The sequence below is a fragment of the Gracilinanus agilis genome, chromosome 5 (genome assembly GCF_016433145.1).
Source record: "Gracilinanus agilis isolate LMUSP501 chromosome 5, AgileGrace, whole genome shotgun sequence".
Taxonomy (NCBI): domain Eukaryota; kingdom Metazoa; phylum Chordata; class Mammalia; order Didelphimorphia; family Didelphidae; genus Gracilinanus; species Gracilinanus agilis.
The window spans coordinates 94963071-94978567 of record NC_058134.1 but is presented as its reverse complement, the minus strand read 5'-3'; the positions used below and the strand labels follow the sequence as shown (position 1 = coordinate 94978567).

At 34.2% G+C, this 15497-nt stretch overlaps 1 pseudogene; it reads right to left on the bottom strand.

Annotated features, from left to right (window-relative positions):
- Nucleotides 1-212: 212 nt before the first annotated feature.
- Nucleotides 213-943, bottom strand: LOC123249288 (annotated as a pseudogene).
- Nucleotides 944-15497: the final 14554 nt, after the last annotated feature.

Sequence of the window (15497 nt, the reverse complement as noted above, 5' to 3'; positions counted from 1 at the left end):
TGGCCACCTTAGATAAACAGACAATTCCCCAAATGTTAACTGGTTCTACTCCCCTAATATTAAATAAAAAACAAATAGGAAAAAGAAAAATCCAAATAGAAGTAACATAAACCTGTAAATTGTAAACAAAAATGATTTGTGGACAGCATGGATGACAAATGGCCTATTGCATAAATTTTAGAATGAGGAAGACAAAAAAGTTGGAAGGCATGTTAATTCTCCCCTCCTCCTGCTTCAGCTTCATGTCCTTGGGTGTCCAATGTCCACAATGCCAAGTTGTCTCTAAGTGATTGCATCATTAGTGTGCTGTCTTTGTATGATTCTTCACTTAATGTATCAAGTTCAGCAATGGCTTCATCAAAAGCTGTCTTTGCAAGGGATCAGGCTTTCCCTGGAGAGTTCAGGATCTCATAATAGAATACAGAGAAGTTCAAGGCCAGATCCAATCTTAAAGGATGAATTGGTTGGATTTCCTTTTTGCTGATTTCAAATGCTTCTTGATATGCTTGTTGTGACTGATCTACTATACCTTTCTTGTCATCACCAGTAGCAACCTCAGCCAAGTAAGGGTAGTAGTCTCCTTTCATTTTCAAATAGAAAACTTTGCTTTCTGCTTGTGAAGCATTAGGAATCAAGAACTTTTCTAATAGTGACAGCATATCATTGCAGATATCTCTTAGTTTGGTCTCAATTTTCTCTCTGTGTTCTTGGGCCATCTGCTGTTTTTTCTCAGCACCTTTCATCTTTTGCTTAGTACTCAAAAAGGACCCTCCAAGATGACCTTTGGATCCCTATGACATTTTTGTAAGCAACAGAGAAGATTCCTTTCCTCATTGGATAATTCAGCTCTTTGCTCAGTTACAGACTTCATGGAGGATGCCATATCATCATATTTCTCAGCTTGCTCAGCCAATTTGGCCTTTTGCACCATCTCATTTTTATCTATGACTGAATATTCTGTGCCTGGAGTGAGTGGCAGTGGCAGATGGACCTCAATAAAGCTTTTTAAAAACATATTGTAAGGTTTGATTTGTGAGAAATGAAACTAACCTGGTTCTAATTACTTTAACTAGTCCAACAAAACTATTACAAAGAATGCTTTTAAGTTTGTGACTGACTTTATGAGAAATAAAACATCCTAAAAATATATTTAGTATGCAGGACTCCTTTTTGAAACTCTTGAAAGCATTGCTTGAACTTTCTCAGTGAGCTTTGCTACATTCCTGTTTGATATTTCATACCTTTTTAGTATTTTTATAATTTTGATCACAGTGAGTTTCTTGAAGGAATAAATTTTGTAGGCCCTATAATAAGAATTTTGAAAAATGTTACAAATATACTGAGATATCAAAATGAAAGTTCCCTTTACCTACATGGTAATTAAAGTGCTGTATTATAATTGATACCCTGAAAATAGTAATCTAAACATTGACTACTTTATTACTTAAAATATTTTTTGAACTACAATAGTTACAAAAGAGGTTCAAACATGTTTAAAGATTTCATATAGAAAAAACCACTTGAATATTTATAACAAAGACTTAGTAATGGAAACATGCTTTTTAAAAAAAATCTTGAAAACTTCATACTTAATAATATTTTGATAGATAATGTCATGAAATTTTCTTTCTTATAATGTGAAGCAGTAAATAGATTCTTAACCTCTCTTTAACTTAAAATTGTAATATTTTTGTCTTTTTTTCTTTAGCAGATGTAATTGTTTACCAGTATATAACACATGATCACATAATTAATTTTAACACAGTTCTGAAAATCTTTCATTCCTATGGTTAGGTAAAAAATAATTAGTAGCAATTAAGTTTCATTGTGAATCTAGATCCCACTGGGAAAATTGTTCTGTCCCTAACAAGTTTTTAAGGTTGTTTTTTTAAATGGAATAATTCTAAATGTGCTAAGAGGATCTTGTCACTGAAAGTAATCTTGTGTCTGAATTCTTTTGTAATACAAAGTCACCTCAAATTTGTCTTTCAAAAAAACCCCCTGGATTTTTAACATATAGGGACTTCAAAAGCAGAAACATAAATTAAATTATACAGACAAGTACCTAATATGTATAAAGCTTTATGTTAGGCCCTGAGATGCAAAGATGAAACAAGACATGAACTCTCTATTCAAGAAATTTACAGTCTAGTTGAGTCATATAGGCAGTTATAGCTAGGGATTTTTGTTGAAAATAATTTATTTTCTCTTCCTAAATTTTCTCTTCCAAAACCTTTACTCATCTTGACCATGATGATCTATGTAATATCTTAAATAAAAAACTTAACAAAGTTAATCCTTTTAAGATCAGTTCCTTGATTAATTAAAACAGCTTTAGTCACAACTCACCTACTCACTGCAAGCTGTCTTTTCATCTTCTAACAGTCTTGTGCTGTGATTATTACACAAGTACAACTGATTCATTTACTAACACTCATTCCCAATATATTTAAGTAACCATTTTGTCTTTTGTAATGTAGGGGATACAATTAATATGGTTTGACTAAATATAAGAGAATGTGGTTGAAATATAACTCAAGTCAAAATGACCTTTTATTTAATAGCTTTATTTACAAAATAGAGGGAAAGAATAAAGTAGAGAAATGTGAAAGAGGGTAGAGTAAGCAGTCTAGCTTATCACCCTAAATATTCTCTGCTGCCTGGCTTAACTCAGGCTGGGCTAATTAGCTCTCCACCAGAGGACCTTCAGTCGGAGGGCCATTTAGCTAGAGGACCCGGTAGTGAATAACCATGTGGCCTCCTCTGGAAATTAATCTCTAGAAGCCAGGAAAGGAGTCAGCTTTTCATTTACCCACATTGTAGTCTAAAGGGGAAGATCCAAAAGCAGTCTTACCAAATGCTAGAGTCCCAGGTTCATGCTGAAGAAGGTCCTCCACCAGCCTCCAGAGCCTCAAAAGAGTTCTAAGACCTTGTGACAGGAAGTTTCAGCCACTTTTAAAGACCCTTCTTCGCATCACTTCCTGTTCCTTCCTCCACTTTAGGGGACCAATTGTAGTCTTTAAATTTGCTGAGGACTACCCAGGGGGCAGTCAGTTGCTTATGGAGGTGCAAACCTCTTTAGTAAGTAGTTTGTGGACTTCCTCTACTTTAGGGTTAAGTAGGGGTGTATTCACTTTTATTGATTCAATTTAAAAGTATGGAAGGGGAGAGTTAATCCCATCTTCAAAGTAAGAATTGTCTTTTTTTTGTTGTTGTTGTTTGACCCACCAAATTTCTATTTTGTATACAACCTTTTAAAGTTTTGGAGCTTTCCTATTCTTATTTGAGCTGTTACCCAATTTTTTAAAAGAGTACTCTCTTCTTAACAAAATCCTTTTGACTCGAATGGTTATATATTTTCTTTTGAATAGAGAGCACAAGTAGATTGCAATGATTATCTTTTTAAAAAAACCCTTAATTTTATTTTTTTCCGGTTCTGAATTATTTTTCTTCCACTCTCTCATCCATTAAGAAGACAAGAAAAACCAAATTCATTACAAATATAGTCATGCAAAATGAATTCTGGTATTAGCCATATCTAAAACAAAAAAAAGGAAAAGAAAGAGAGAAGAAAATATGCTTGTCTTCAATCTGAGTCCATCATTTGATAGTATGTTTCATTATGAGTCCCTTGGACTTGTAGGTAATCAGAGTTTATTGTCTTTCATATTTGATTTTCTTTATAATTCTGTTGTTATTGTGTGAATTATTCTCCTGGTTCTATTCATTTTACTTGGCCTCAGTTCATACAAGTCTTCTTTGTTTTTACTGAAGCCATCCTCTTCATCATTTCTTGTAGTATAAAATAGTATTTCATTATATTCATATACCACAACTTGTTCAACGATTCCCCAATTGATGGACTTTCCCTTAGTTTCTAATTCTTTGCCATTACAAGAAAGAGCTACTATAAATAATTTTGTATATATGGATCCTTTTCCTCTTTTTTTGCTCTCCTTAGGGATATAAACCTAGTAGCAGAATTGCTTATCAAAGGGTATGCACAGCTTTATAGCTTTTTGCATATAGTTCCAAATTGTTTTCCAGAATGGTTGAACTAGTTCATAGTTCCAATCACAGTGCATTTACTATGTTTCCCCATATGCTGCAGCATTTGCCATTTAAAAAACATTTTAGCCAACCTAATGGGCTTTAGTTTTTTAAATTTGCATTTCTCTAATTAACAGTTATTTAGAACACTTTTCCATATGACTATTGATAACTTGTATTTCTTCTCTGAAAACTGCCTTATTCATGTCCTTTGATTACTTACCAGTTGAGGAATGACTTTAATTCTTATAAATTTGACTCAGTTATATATATATATATATATACACATACACATACACATACACATATCTATCTATTTATCTATCTGTCTATCTATCTTAGAATGAAATCTTTGAGAATTTTTCTGCAAATATTATGTATTAAAGAGAGGTACATAAATGGGAAGAAGATAGCTTTGGCATTTAATGAGTACAACAAAAAGTTTACAATTTTAAGAGAAATTTTGAAAAAATAGTGATATAGGTAGAATAGCACTTTCAGGCCTCAAATTATACTATAAAACTGTAATTATTCAAACTATTTCATACTAGTTAAAAAAGTAGAAAAATAGATCACACTAGGTGGAGCAATGGATAAAGTGCTGGGTTTAGAACAGTGTTGGTGAAGGTCAAGTTTGCATGCCCATTCTGCAATTTTAAGCTGCCTGTGAGCCACCTGCATTACTTTAAAGAGGGGAGGGAGGAAGTGCTCACTTTGGGCAGCTGATCAGAGCGATGGGGCATGCAAAATGTCCTTGGGTGCTGGAAAGAGGGGGAACAGAGCAGTTCCCCAAGTGCTGGCTCTGCACACGTGCCAATACTTTGTCAATGCTAGCTTGGAGTCAGGAATATGAGTTCAAATCTAGTCTCAGAAATGACCTATCTTTGTGACCTTGGGCAAGTCATTTAATCTGTTTCCTGCTGGGGAAGGAAATTGCCAATTGCTCCAGTATCTCTGCTAAGAAAGCTCCATGGGCAGAGGCCCATGGAGTTCACAAAGAGTTGGACACCTGAAATGACTGAACAACAAAAGTCAGATGGTAGAATAGACTAGACAAAGAAGGCTTTAAATAGTAGAACTCAAAAGTCCACCATTAATAAACCTGAGAATACAAATTACTTAGGAAAGAACTCTGTGATGGACAAAATTTATGGGAAACCTGGAAACTAGCAGAGATTAGATTTTGAATAATAACTTGTACCATATAGCAACATGAGCTCAACATAGCTATACAATTTGAATAGTCTATTCAACTCTATAAATTAGAAGGGAACCAAATTAGGTACATTTTATAACTATGTATAAAGACATTTTTTAAAACCCACATCTTTTGTCTTAGAATCAATATTAAAGACCAGATATTCAATCAATCACTATTACAAAAGAATAGTTGTGAGGGCTGGGCAATTGGATTAAGTTACTTGCCTAGGGGTCACATAGCTAGTAAGTGTCTCAGACCAGATTTGTATCCAGGACCTCCTATCTCTAGGCCTGTCTTGCTTTCTGCTGATCTACTTAGCTGCCCTATAAGGGAGGGTTAGTATTACCACAGTAGCCAAGAGAGAAAAGAATATCAGCAAAGTTAACAGTGCACATTGTCATGTTAGTGAAGTGCAGAAAAATGCCATTGGATTTAGCAATAAGGAAGTACTTAATTACCTTGGAGATAGTTATTTTAGTAGAGTAGCTATGGATGAGAGCTATAGCATCTAAGGCTCATTGGTAAGTGAATGAAGAGGAAGTGGAACTGGGGAAATAGCTACTTCTGCTAGAGTTTTGGCAATGCAGGACAGACACTGGCTCTAGGGAGGATCAAAGGACATTTTTTTTTAAGGGGAAATCAGAGTATTTTTATTGACTGAGGGAAAGGAGTCATGAGAAGAGTGATACTGAAGAAGTATTAAAGATATTAAACATTCCTAGAACAGTGATTATTAATTTGAGGGTCTTGTGAATTTGGAAGGGAAAAAGTTACATTGTTATTTTCACTAACTTCCAATTAGAATTTAGCATTTCCTTCAATTATATGCAATAAATATAATTTTGAGAAGAGGTCTATAGGTTAACCAAATTGCCAGAGGGGCATGTAATACCAATGAAAATTAAAAAGACTGAGGATACAAGTAGAAGAGTTAGTTTTATTAAAAATATAATTTAATTTTTTCCATTGAAAACAAATCTTCCTAGTGTTAAAGGGATTTTCTTAATCTCTCCCTCTGTCTCTTTAAGAGGCAGAAGAGGGGGATTTCTAGGTGGAGCAGAGATGACAGGAATCTCTGTGCCAGAGCTGAAGATTCCATTACCAGGGAGATGAGGAGAGATATATAAGGAAGGAATCAGTTGGCAGTTGGGCTTTTGCCTCTGGATCTCTAGAGAGCAGGAGTTCAGTCTCTGCTGCAGTTTTGCTACTGACAGTTGGAGGATAAAACTTTATTTAAGGAATTCTTGAGTGATTAATGTCTGTTTAATTAAGAAGATAGTGAATTTTAGGTAGTGTAGGTTAGATAGGCTTGGTCTGGGCAGCCAATAAGCACCTGTCCTTGAAGGCAATAAGAGTAGGTTTTTTAGTAATTTTAGATAGTATTAGGAATTTAGGTATAGTCATAGGGTATTAGAATAATAATATCTTTTTCCTCTTTAATATTTTCTATCTGTACTTTTCAAATTAAACTAAGTGTTTTATTAAACTGCTCTTCTCACTTTTGTTAAACTCCTACCATTTAACCCTTACACTAGGAAATGAAAGAGAGAGAGAGAGAGAAAAGGGTCTTATATATTCATAAAATATAGCATAAATTTTTGATGGAGCAAAGAATTAGAAACTAATGATCTATAAGACTACTTTGCCACCTAAATAAACTTTTTTGAGAATAATCTTCATATCTGTAATCTTCACTTTGAGAGCATCCTTGGAATAGGCAGACTTTCACAAGTGATACTACATAATAGGCCATTATCTATCCCATAACTTGCCTTTACTATCACATAACTGAATAAAAGATACTGATAATACATAACTCCCTCATGCTTAGTTTTTTGTCTATAAACATGCATCTGAGTAGTTGGGTGCCTATTAGTTGGAGAATGACCCAACAAATGTGGTATTCGGAAGTGATGGAATATCTTTCATAGAAATGTCATATAAAATATAGCTAAATGGGGCAGCTAGACCTTAGAGTTGTAATGATTAAAAATGATAAAGGCTGATATTATGAGGGAAATTAATATTTTAATTGCCATGGCCATGTTGATAAAAGATATATGACCGCGATGGGGCAGCTGGGTAGCTCAGTGGATTGAGAGTCAGGCCTAGAGATGGGAGGTCCTAGGTTCAAATCTGGCCTCAGACACTTCCCAGCTGTGTGACCCTGGGCAAGTCACTTGACCCCCATTGCCCACCCTTACCACTCTTCTGCCTAGGAGCCAATACTCAGAAGTTAAGGGTTTTAAAAAAAGAAAGATATATGACCACGCCTGACTATCTTTAAAAATGCTGCCCTTCTATATCTCCACCCATCTTCCTAGTCTTGCATGCCAGAGAGAGAGCGTGTCTCAAGCTGGACCTCTGAATTTAAGTGGAGCTCAATGTTGGTTCCCGTTCTCTGACGTAATCACGTCAGAAACCAGAAACCCATTAGATCATGGGAAATGTAGTCTCAAAGTTCCCCACATGTCCACAGGAAGTTTGTAAATACTTTTAAATGGCACCTCCCTGAATTCCAAACACACAGAGTCAACAAGATCTGTATTTAAATACTGACTCATGTATTAGCTATGTGACTGGGCAAATTACTTATACTCTTAGCCTTTAGTTTTCTTATAAAAGGCATAAAAATGTATGTTGCTCTACTCAGTTGCATGTTTATAGACAAAAACTAAGCATGAGAGAGTCTTGTATTATCAATATCTTTCATTTATGTGATAGTAAAGGCAAGTTATGGGATAGATAATGGCCTATTATATAGTATCATTTGTGAATGTCTGCCTATTCCAAGGATGCTCTCAAAGTGAAGATTACAGATATGAAGATTATTCTCAAAAAAGTTTATTTAGGTGGCAAAGTAGCCTTATAGGTCATTATTTATTTATGACCATTTTCGCAATCTTTTTGTTCCTTGAGTTGAATTTTTTTTTTCTGTCCAAGTTCTGTAAAATATTTTAGTAGTTTGAGATGACAACTGAATAGGGAAATTAAGTGCTACTTTTATATTTATTATAGTGGCTTAGCTCAATCTCTCTCTTTTCCTCTCTATCTCCCTCTCCCTCTTCTTTTCCCTTCCCTTTCATCTTAGAATCAATACTAGATTTTTCTTCCATTGTAGAATAGTGGTAAGGGATAGACAGTGGGGTTAAATGGCTTGCCTGGGGTCACACAGGGAGTGTCTGAGGTCAGATTTGAATCCATAAACTCCCATTTTTTGACCTAGCTCTCAATCAACTGAGCCATCTAGCTGCCCTCTTCTTTTATTTTAGAAGAGTGTTTTGTAATTGTATTCATATAGTTCCTATGTCTTGGTAGGTAGACTCCTAAGTATTGTATACACCCTGTAGTTATTTTATTTTCCTTTTTTAAAAATTTAGAATATTTTTCCATAGTTATATGATTCATGATTCCCCTTCCCCTTCTTCCCCTCCTGGAGCTGACAAGGAATTCTACTGGGTTATACATGTATCATTGTTCAAAACCTATTTCTATGTTATTCATATTTATAGTAGAATGATCTTTTAACATCAAAACCCTAATTATATCCCTATGTGATTGATCATATGCTTTTATTCCGTATTTCTACTCCCACAATTCCTTCTTTGGATGTGGATGGCATTCTTTCTCATAAGTCTCTCAGAACTGTCCCGGGTCATTGCATTGCTGCTAGTAGAAAAGTCTATTACATTTGCTTGTGCCATAATGCATCAGTCTTTGTGTACAATGTTCTCCTGGTTCTGTTCCTTTTGCTCTGCATCAGTTCCTGGAGGTCTTTCCAGTTCACATGGAATTCTTCCAGTTCATTATTGCTGTCAGCACAATAATATTCCTTCACCATTAGATACCACAATTTGTTCAACCATTCCCCAACCAGACACCCCCTCATTTTCCAATTTTTTGCCACCACAAAGAGCAAGGCTATAAAAATTTTTGTACAAGTCTTTTCCCTTATTATCTCTTTGTTGTGCAAACCCAGCAATGGTATGGCTGGGTCAAAGGGTAAGCAGTCTTTTAAAGCCCTTTGGGCATAGTTCCAAATTGCCCTCCAGAATGGTTGGAGCAATTCTCTGTAGTTATTTTAAATGGAATTTCTCTGTCTCTTTCTCTAGTCTTTTGTTAGTAACATGCAGAAGTATTTCAAGCTCTCGGATCCTTTAATGTAGAAGCTATGAAATCTTGTGTTATCCTGACTGTGGCTCTATGATATTTGAATTATTTCTTTCTGGAAGTTTGCAATATTTTCTGCTTGATCTAAAAGCTCTGGAACTTGGCTACAGTATTCCTGGAAATTTTAATTTTGAGATTTTTTTCAGGAGGCGATCAGAGGATTCTTTTTGTTTCTATTTTGTCCTCTGCATCTAGAAAATCTGGGTAATTTTCCTTGAGAATTTCTTGAAAGATGATTTTAAGGCTCTTTTTGATTGTGACTTTCAAGTAGTTCAATCATTCTTGTGATCTCTCTTTGAATTATTTTCCAGGTTAGTTTTTTTTTTTCCCAGTGAGATAGTTCACATTTTTTTCTATTTTTCATCTTTTGTTTTTATTTTATTGTTTCTTGATATCTCATGGAGTTATTAGTTTCCACTTGTCCAATTCTAATTTTTTAAGGAATTATTTTTTCAGTGACCTTTTGTGTACTTCCTTTCCCATTTGGCCAATTTTTCTTTTTTAGAAGTTCTTTTTTCAGTGAAATTTTATACATCTTTTTCCATGTTTCCTACTCTACTTTTTAAGGAGTTCTTGTTTAATGATTTTTTGCATATCTTTTTTTATTAGGCCAAATCTGCTTTTTTAATAAATTCTTCTCTTCAGTAGATTTCTGTGCCTTGTTTACCATTTGGCCTGTTCTGTTTTTTAAGTTTTTTTTGTGCCTCTTTTTCCAAACTTTTAATTTTCTTTTCCTGATTTTCCTGTATCATTCTCATTTCTTTCCCCAGTTTTTCATCTATCAGTCTTTCCTCTTTTTAAAAATTTTCAAGGAATCCTGTTGTGCCTGTGCATAATTTGCATTTCTTAAATGCTTTGCTCAGAGCTGTTTTCACAGTACTTTCTTCCAATTTTGTGTTTTAACCTTCAAAGCTTTTTTGATGGTCAAGCTGCTTTTTCTTTTTTGTTTGTCTGCTAATTTTTCCAACCTATCTCTTGACTTTGAAATTTATATTAAAGTTAGACTTTGCTCTCCCGGGGGTGGCAAGGCTGTGTCCCAAGTTTTGGGCTTTTTTTGTGTTGCTCTTTTCAGAGCTAGTTCTGGGAGTCTGCAGTGCTTCATTGCTTTCCAGGTGGTATTTTCTTGGGAGAGGTATGATCATTGCTTTTCTGGTTTGTGCTCTGATCTTGTGAAATCATAACCCCTGTTCCCCTGCAGCCACAAATGCTAATGTTCTTCTTGTGACTGACCATAAGTGCTCCTCTCAGACCTGGAGCACAATCCAGAATTGCATATGAATGGTGGAGTTGCCAAACACTTCCAGTTACATGCCCAGTGTTTGCTCAAGGTCTCTTGTAATCCCTTTCTGGCCATTTGGTCCATCCCCTTACTATCTCTGGACTGAACTTTAAAAGCCTACTACAGGTGTGGCCAACATGTAAAACACTAGGCTCCTACTTATCTCCTAATTTGTCTTTGAATGGAAAAATGTTTCACTCTGACCTTTTGTTGGCTATGCTGCTCCAGAATTCAATTTGACATATTATTTTAGAGTTATTTGGAGGGGAATGTTTGGAGAGCTAAGCTATAATGTTGTTTCTAATCTGCCACCTTGGCTCTGAATGCCTATATTACTTTCTAAAGAATCATATGTATAGAATAGGTTATGCTGTTGCCATATTTAAGAATTTAGTGAAATAACTTGCAAAAAGAACTTAGTTATAGTTAACTATGTATATGGCTACTGTGACAAATTTTATCTGTTCCAAACATTAATAAAGAATGAGAAATCAATGCCTAGAATTTTTGTGTTGCTATGAATTACAGAGGTCATAATAAGAAGAGAACAGCTGATGAGTCTTTCCAATTTACTTTTTTCCTTTCCAATCTCTTCTATCTAGCAGATGGTTCCATTAAAAAAATAAATGTGTGTGTGTGTGTGTGTGTATATATATATATGCATATATATATACATATATATATATACATACATACATATATATATATATTTGGGTTTAACAAATGTTGGTGGAGTATGATGTAGTATATTAACATTTTAGTTAAGATTCCTGCAGTTTCTTTCATGGAGTTTCTGGATAGAAACTTGAATGTATTCTGAAATGAGTGAGGTAAGAAAGAAACATTTCTGGACTCATTNTGTATACATATATATATACATACATACATATATATATATATATTTGGGTTTAACAAATGTTGGTGGAGTATGATGTAGTATATTAACATTTTAGTTAAGATTCCTGCAGTTTCTTTCATGGAGTTTCTGGATAGAAACTTGAATGTATTCTGAAATGAGTGAGGTAAGAAAGAAACATTTCTGGACTCATTCTAGATTTTGTTGTTCAGTCTTTTTCAGTCATGTCCAACTCTTTGTAACTCCATTTCTTGGCAGCTTTTCTGAAATGGTTTGCCATTTCCTTCTCCAGCTTAATCTTGTTTGTCTCAGTTTCCTCATCTGTTAAATAAAGCCAGATTTGAATTAAAAATATTAGTCTTGCTGACTCAAGGCCTGGTACTCTTATCCACTGTGCCATCTTGCTGCCATAATAGACAGGATAGGCTATTCTAAAATTATTTAATAGAAAAAGTAAGAAAATTTGTGAAACAGAATAGAAAATTTCAGTTAGAATATAATTGAAAAATTAATAGAATAATATTTCTTGTTTTTATAATTGCTTTAATATTTAAAAAAAATCATGATCAGATCTCTTTCCCTTTTCCTAGCAGTAAATTGAGTCTTAGGATTTCAGGGCTATGGAAATACGAAAATTATATTTTCTAAACGTCTTTCTATGATTTTGTACTTTTAGGTATACCAAGCTTGGCTATGCAGGTAACACCGAACCCCAGTTCATTATACCATCATGTAAGTAGAAACTTATATTTTATGTTCATGAAGTTTATATTTTCTGAAAATGTTTTGAATATACTGATTTTCAAGTAAATTAATTAGTTCTGCATTCTCCTTCATATTTACATTGCTAGAAAGTGGTATTTTTCATGATTCTTTGTCATTCTGAATTTATTCCTATGTTGTTATAAGTACTTATTAGAGAGAGTTTTCTAGTTTTTTTTGTTTTGTTTTGTTTTGTTTTTTCACTTCTGTTCCAGTTGCCCATAGTCAGGGTTCCTGGATTTCAACCTGCAGAGTAAGCTAGTGTCTTGGTTAAAAATTCCTATCATTTCAGTTCAAAATGCCTATATGACCTGGGAAGTGTGGCTACCTATCCTTGAAATGAACTGACAACTTCAAATAAAAGAATGATCTCTGTGTCTCTCTCTCTTTTTGTCTCTTAGTATAGATCTACTTATATTTATATGTTTATATTTACTTTAGTTAGTAGATAGAGGGTTACTGCCCTAAATTAAGAGTGCCCATAGAACTTTCTGGACAGTGAGGTGGTATGGTGGATAGAGTTCTGGGCTTGGAGTCAAGAAGATTTATCTTCTTGGATTAAAATCTGGCCTCAGATCCTTACCAGCTGTGTGATCCTAGGCAAGTCACCTAATTCTGTCACCACTCATATCTTTGCCCAAATCATTGATATAAATGGGGAAGCAAGATTCTGATGTGACTAAAATGAATGAAAAACAACAACAAATAAATCTTTCTGTCTTAGGGATAAAATCAATAGGTTAGCACAGTGCTTCTAGCACTTAGCATAATGCCTGACACTTAATAGGTCCTTAACCAATGTTTATTGGATTGAGTTGAATTAAAACAATCAAGAACCATCACACAATGGAGAACATTAGTTATCTCTGGATGGCCCATGGATTACCAAAATTCTGCTTTGTTAGTAATGGATTATTTGAAGATAAACATTTATGTACTCTATTAGTCATTCAAAAAGTAGAGGTACTTGAAATGGAAGTAATATAAAATATTTATAATTTTGGCATAGAGGGCATTAAAATTTAGGATGAAGGATGGAATTTGTCTTGAGCTCTCTGATAAGGGAAGGGACTCCCTTTTTTCTTCCCCTTTCTTGCCTTTTGTCAAAGCTTTTGGTGGAGGGAGATGCTGATAGAATCAGACTATCTAGATGATCTTTTCAGGATTATTGATTCCAAGAAGACTGATCATTACTAGGGGAGTACTAGAAATAAGTATAATTCAGATGTTCACAGGGACAAAGTGGGAGCAAAAAAAAATGAAGAAATAAACAAATAAATGAAATTAATGAAAAAAATCAAGCTTTTACTATGTGCCAAATTCTTTGTTAAATTCTAGAGGTAAAAATATGAAAGTGAGGTAGCTTTGGCCCTCAAGGAGCTTACATCTTAATAAGGGAGATGTAGGATGCTGCTGCTCCAGTGTAGTTAGCAATGCCTAGAGTTCTTACAGAGTCTAGACTCTAGTTGGAAGAACATCAGGTTGACTGACCAAATCTGGTCATCTGGAGGAATATGTAGGCAGGGGAATAGCAAAGACTGGCTTTTTTGAGAGTGTATTGACTGTGTAGATAGCAAAGAATGGTTATCCAGAGGACTTATTGGTGGGGCAAATGTGAAAGCCCAGTGAATTTATATGGGATATTTGCCTATCTTTTTGTGACATTAATGAATGAATGTTCAGATCAGACATTGAAGTTTTAAAGTTTTTATTAAAGTCCTTAAGACTTAACCTAGAGCATATATCAAAAGAGAAGGGTTTGGGACCTCTAATTGACATAAGATTTACAGTTTGAGGACTTGAACAGGAGTCCTGATTTTATTTTTGGATCTAGGCTACCAATACTAGTGGTATGTAAGTTAGGGCAGTCTCTTAAAGATAATTGTGACCCTAGGGAGCATTGTACATTTGTATTTTTCAGGGTGAGCGGCCACCATTATTACTTAGCTATTAGAGGGTTAGGATTTACTGATGGGTATAGACTCTCACAAAGGAAGGTTGTATTATAAGATTAAATCTCTTGTATTTCAGAGGAGAAGGGAGTCTTCAAGTTCTCTTTGTCATTTGGATTATGAAAAAAAAAAGAGTAGAAGAGCAAAATTTTGTTAGCATTTATCTAGGTGAAAGACATCTCATCTGATACAGTCAAATTATCTGGTCTATAAAAAACATGCTCCACATTGGATCCAGATATAGTTCAATGGATTCATACAGTGTAGGAATGAATTATCTTCTATGATTATTTAATTCTCTTTATTCTGATTCCATGCTTATGATTCCATCTGATGAGTAATTTGGTTTCATAATTACCTTTATCCTGGGGAAGTGTTCTCTGTAAAGTAGGTATTAGTGTTTCAGTAAGTAGGAAGATATATCTTTATTGTATGTTAATAAATTGGCATTTCATTTTATGAATCAATTTCTTGTGAGGTTGGTTGTTATAATATCAATTTCAATTACCTTTTTAATGTGATAAAATTGAATTTCTACAGATTATAAGATGAGAGATCCTTGACCATAGCAAATCCTCTAGACTACAGTTACCTTGTGAAGTTTAACTAAAAGATCTAGCTGGCCTTACATTGTTTTATTCCTTTGCCTTTTAAAAAAATTAAAAATATATTTAAAAAATTCTGAACTTGACAAACACCCAATAAAATGGGAATTTATACTTAGAAATAGAGGATAGAACAGAAAAAGAGAATGTAACTGCAAATCTATTATGTGAAGTTTGTTTTTCATTTGAAATATATAATACATTCATCATGTAACTTCTGAAGCTGTCCTGCTTGTCTGATTATTTCTGGTGTTCTTTCTGCTCTCTTCTATGCATTTAAAAATGCTTTGGTTGTATTTTTTCTTTCTTTTTTTGATTACTCTATTCTGATCCCTCCACTCTTCTCCAATTAAAAAAAAAGGAAATTGGAAAAGGAAAAGGAAAAATAATTCTTTAAAAAAATAAGCATACCACTTCCCAGCTGTGTGACCCTGGGCAAGTCACTTGACCCCCATTGCCCACCCTTACCACTCTTCCACCTATGAGACAATACACCGAAGTACAAGGGTTTAAAAAAAATTAAAAAAAAAAAGCATAGTCAAGCAAAAATAATTACTACATTGGTCATGTCTTAAGATATAGGATATTCTAAATCATTGCAGTTTTATGCTATTGTGGCTTG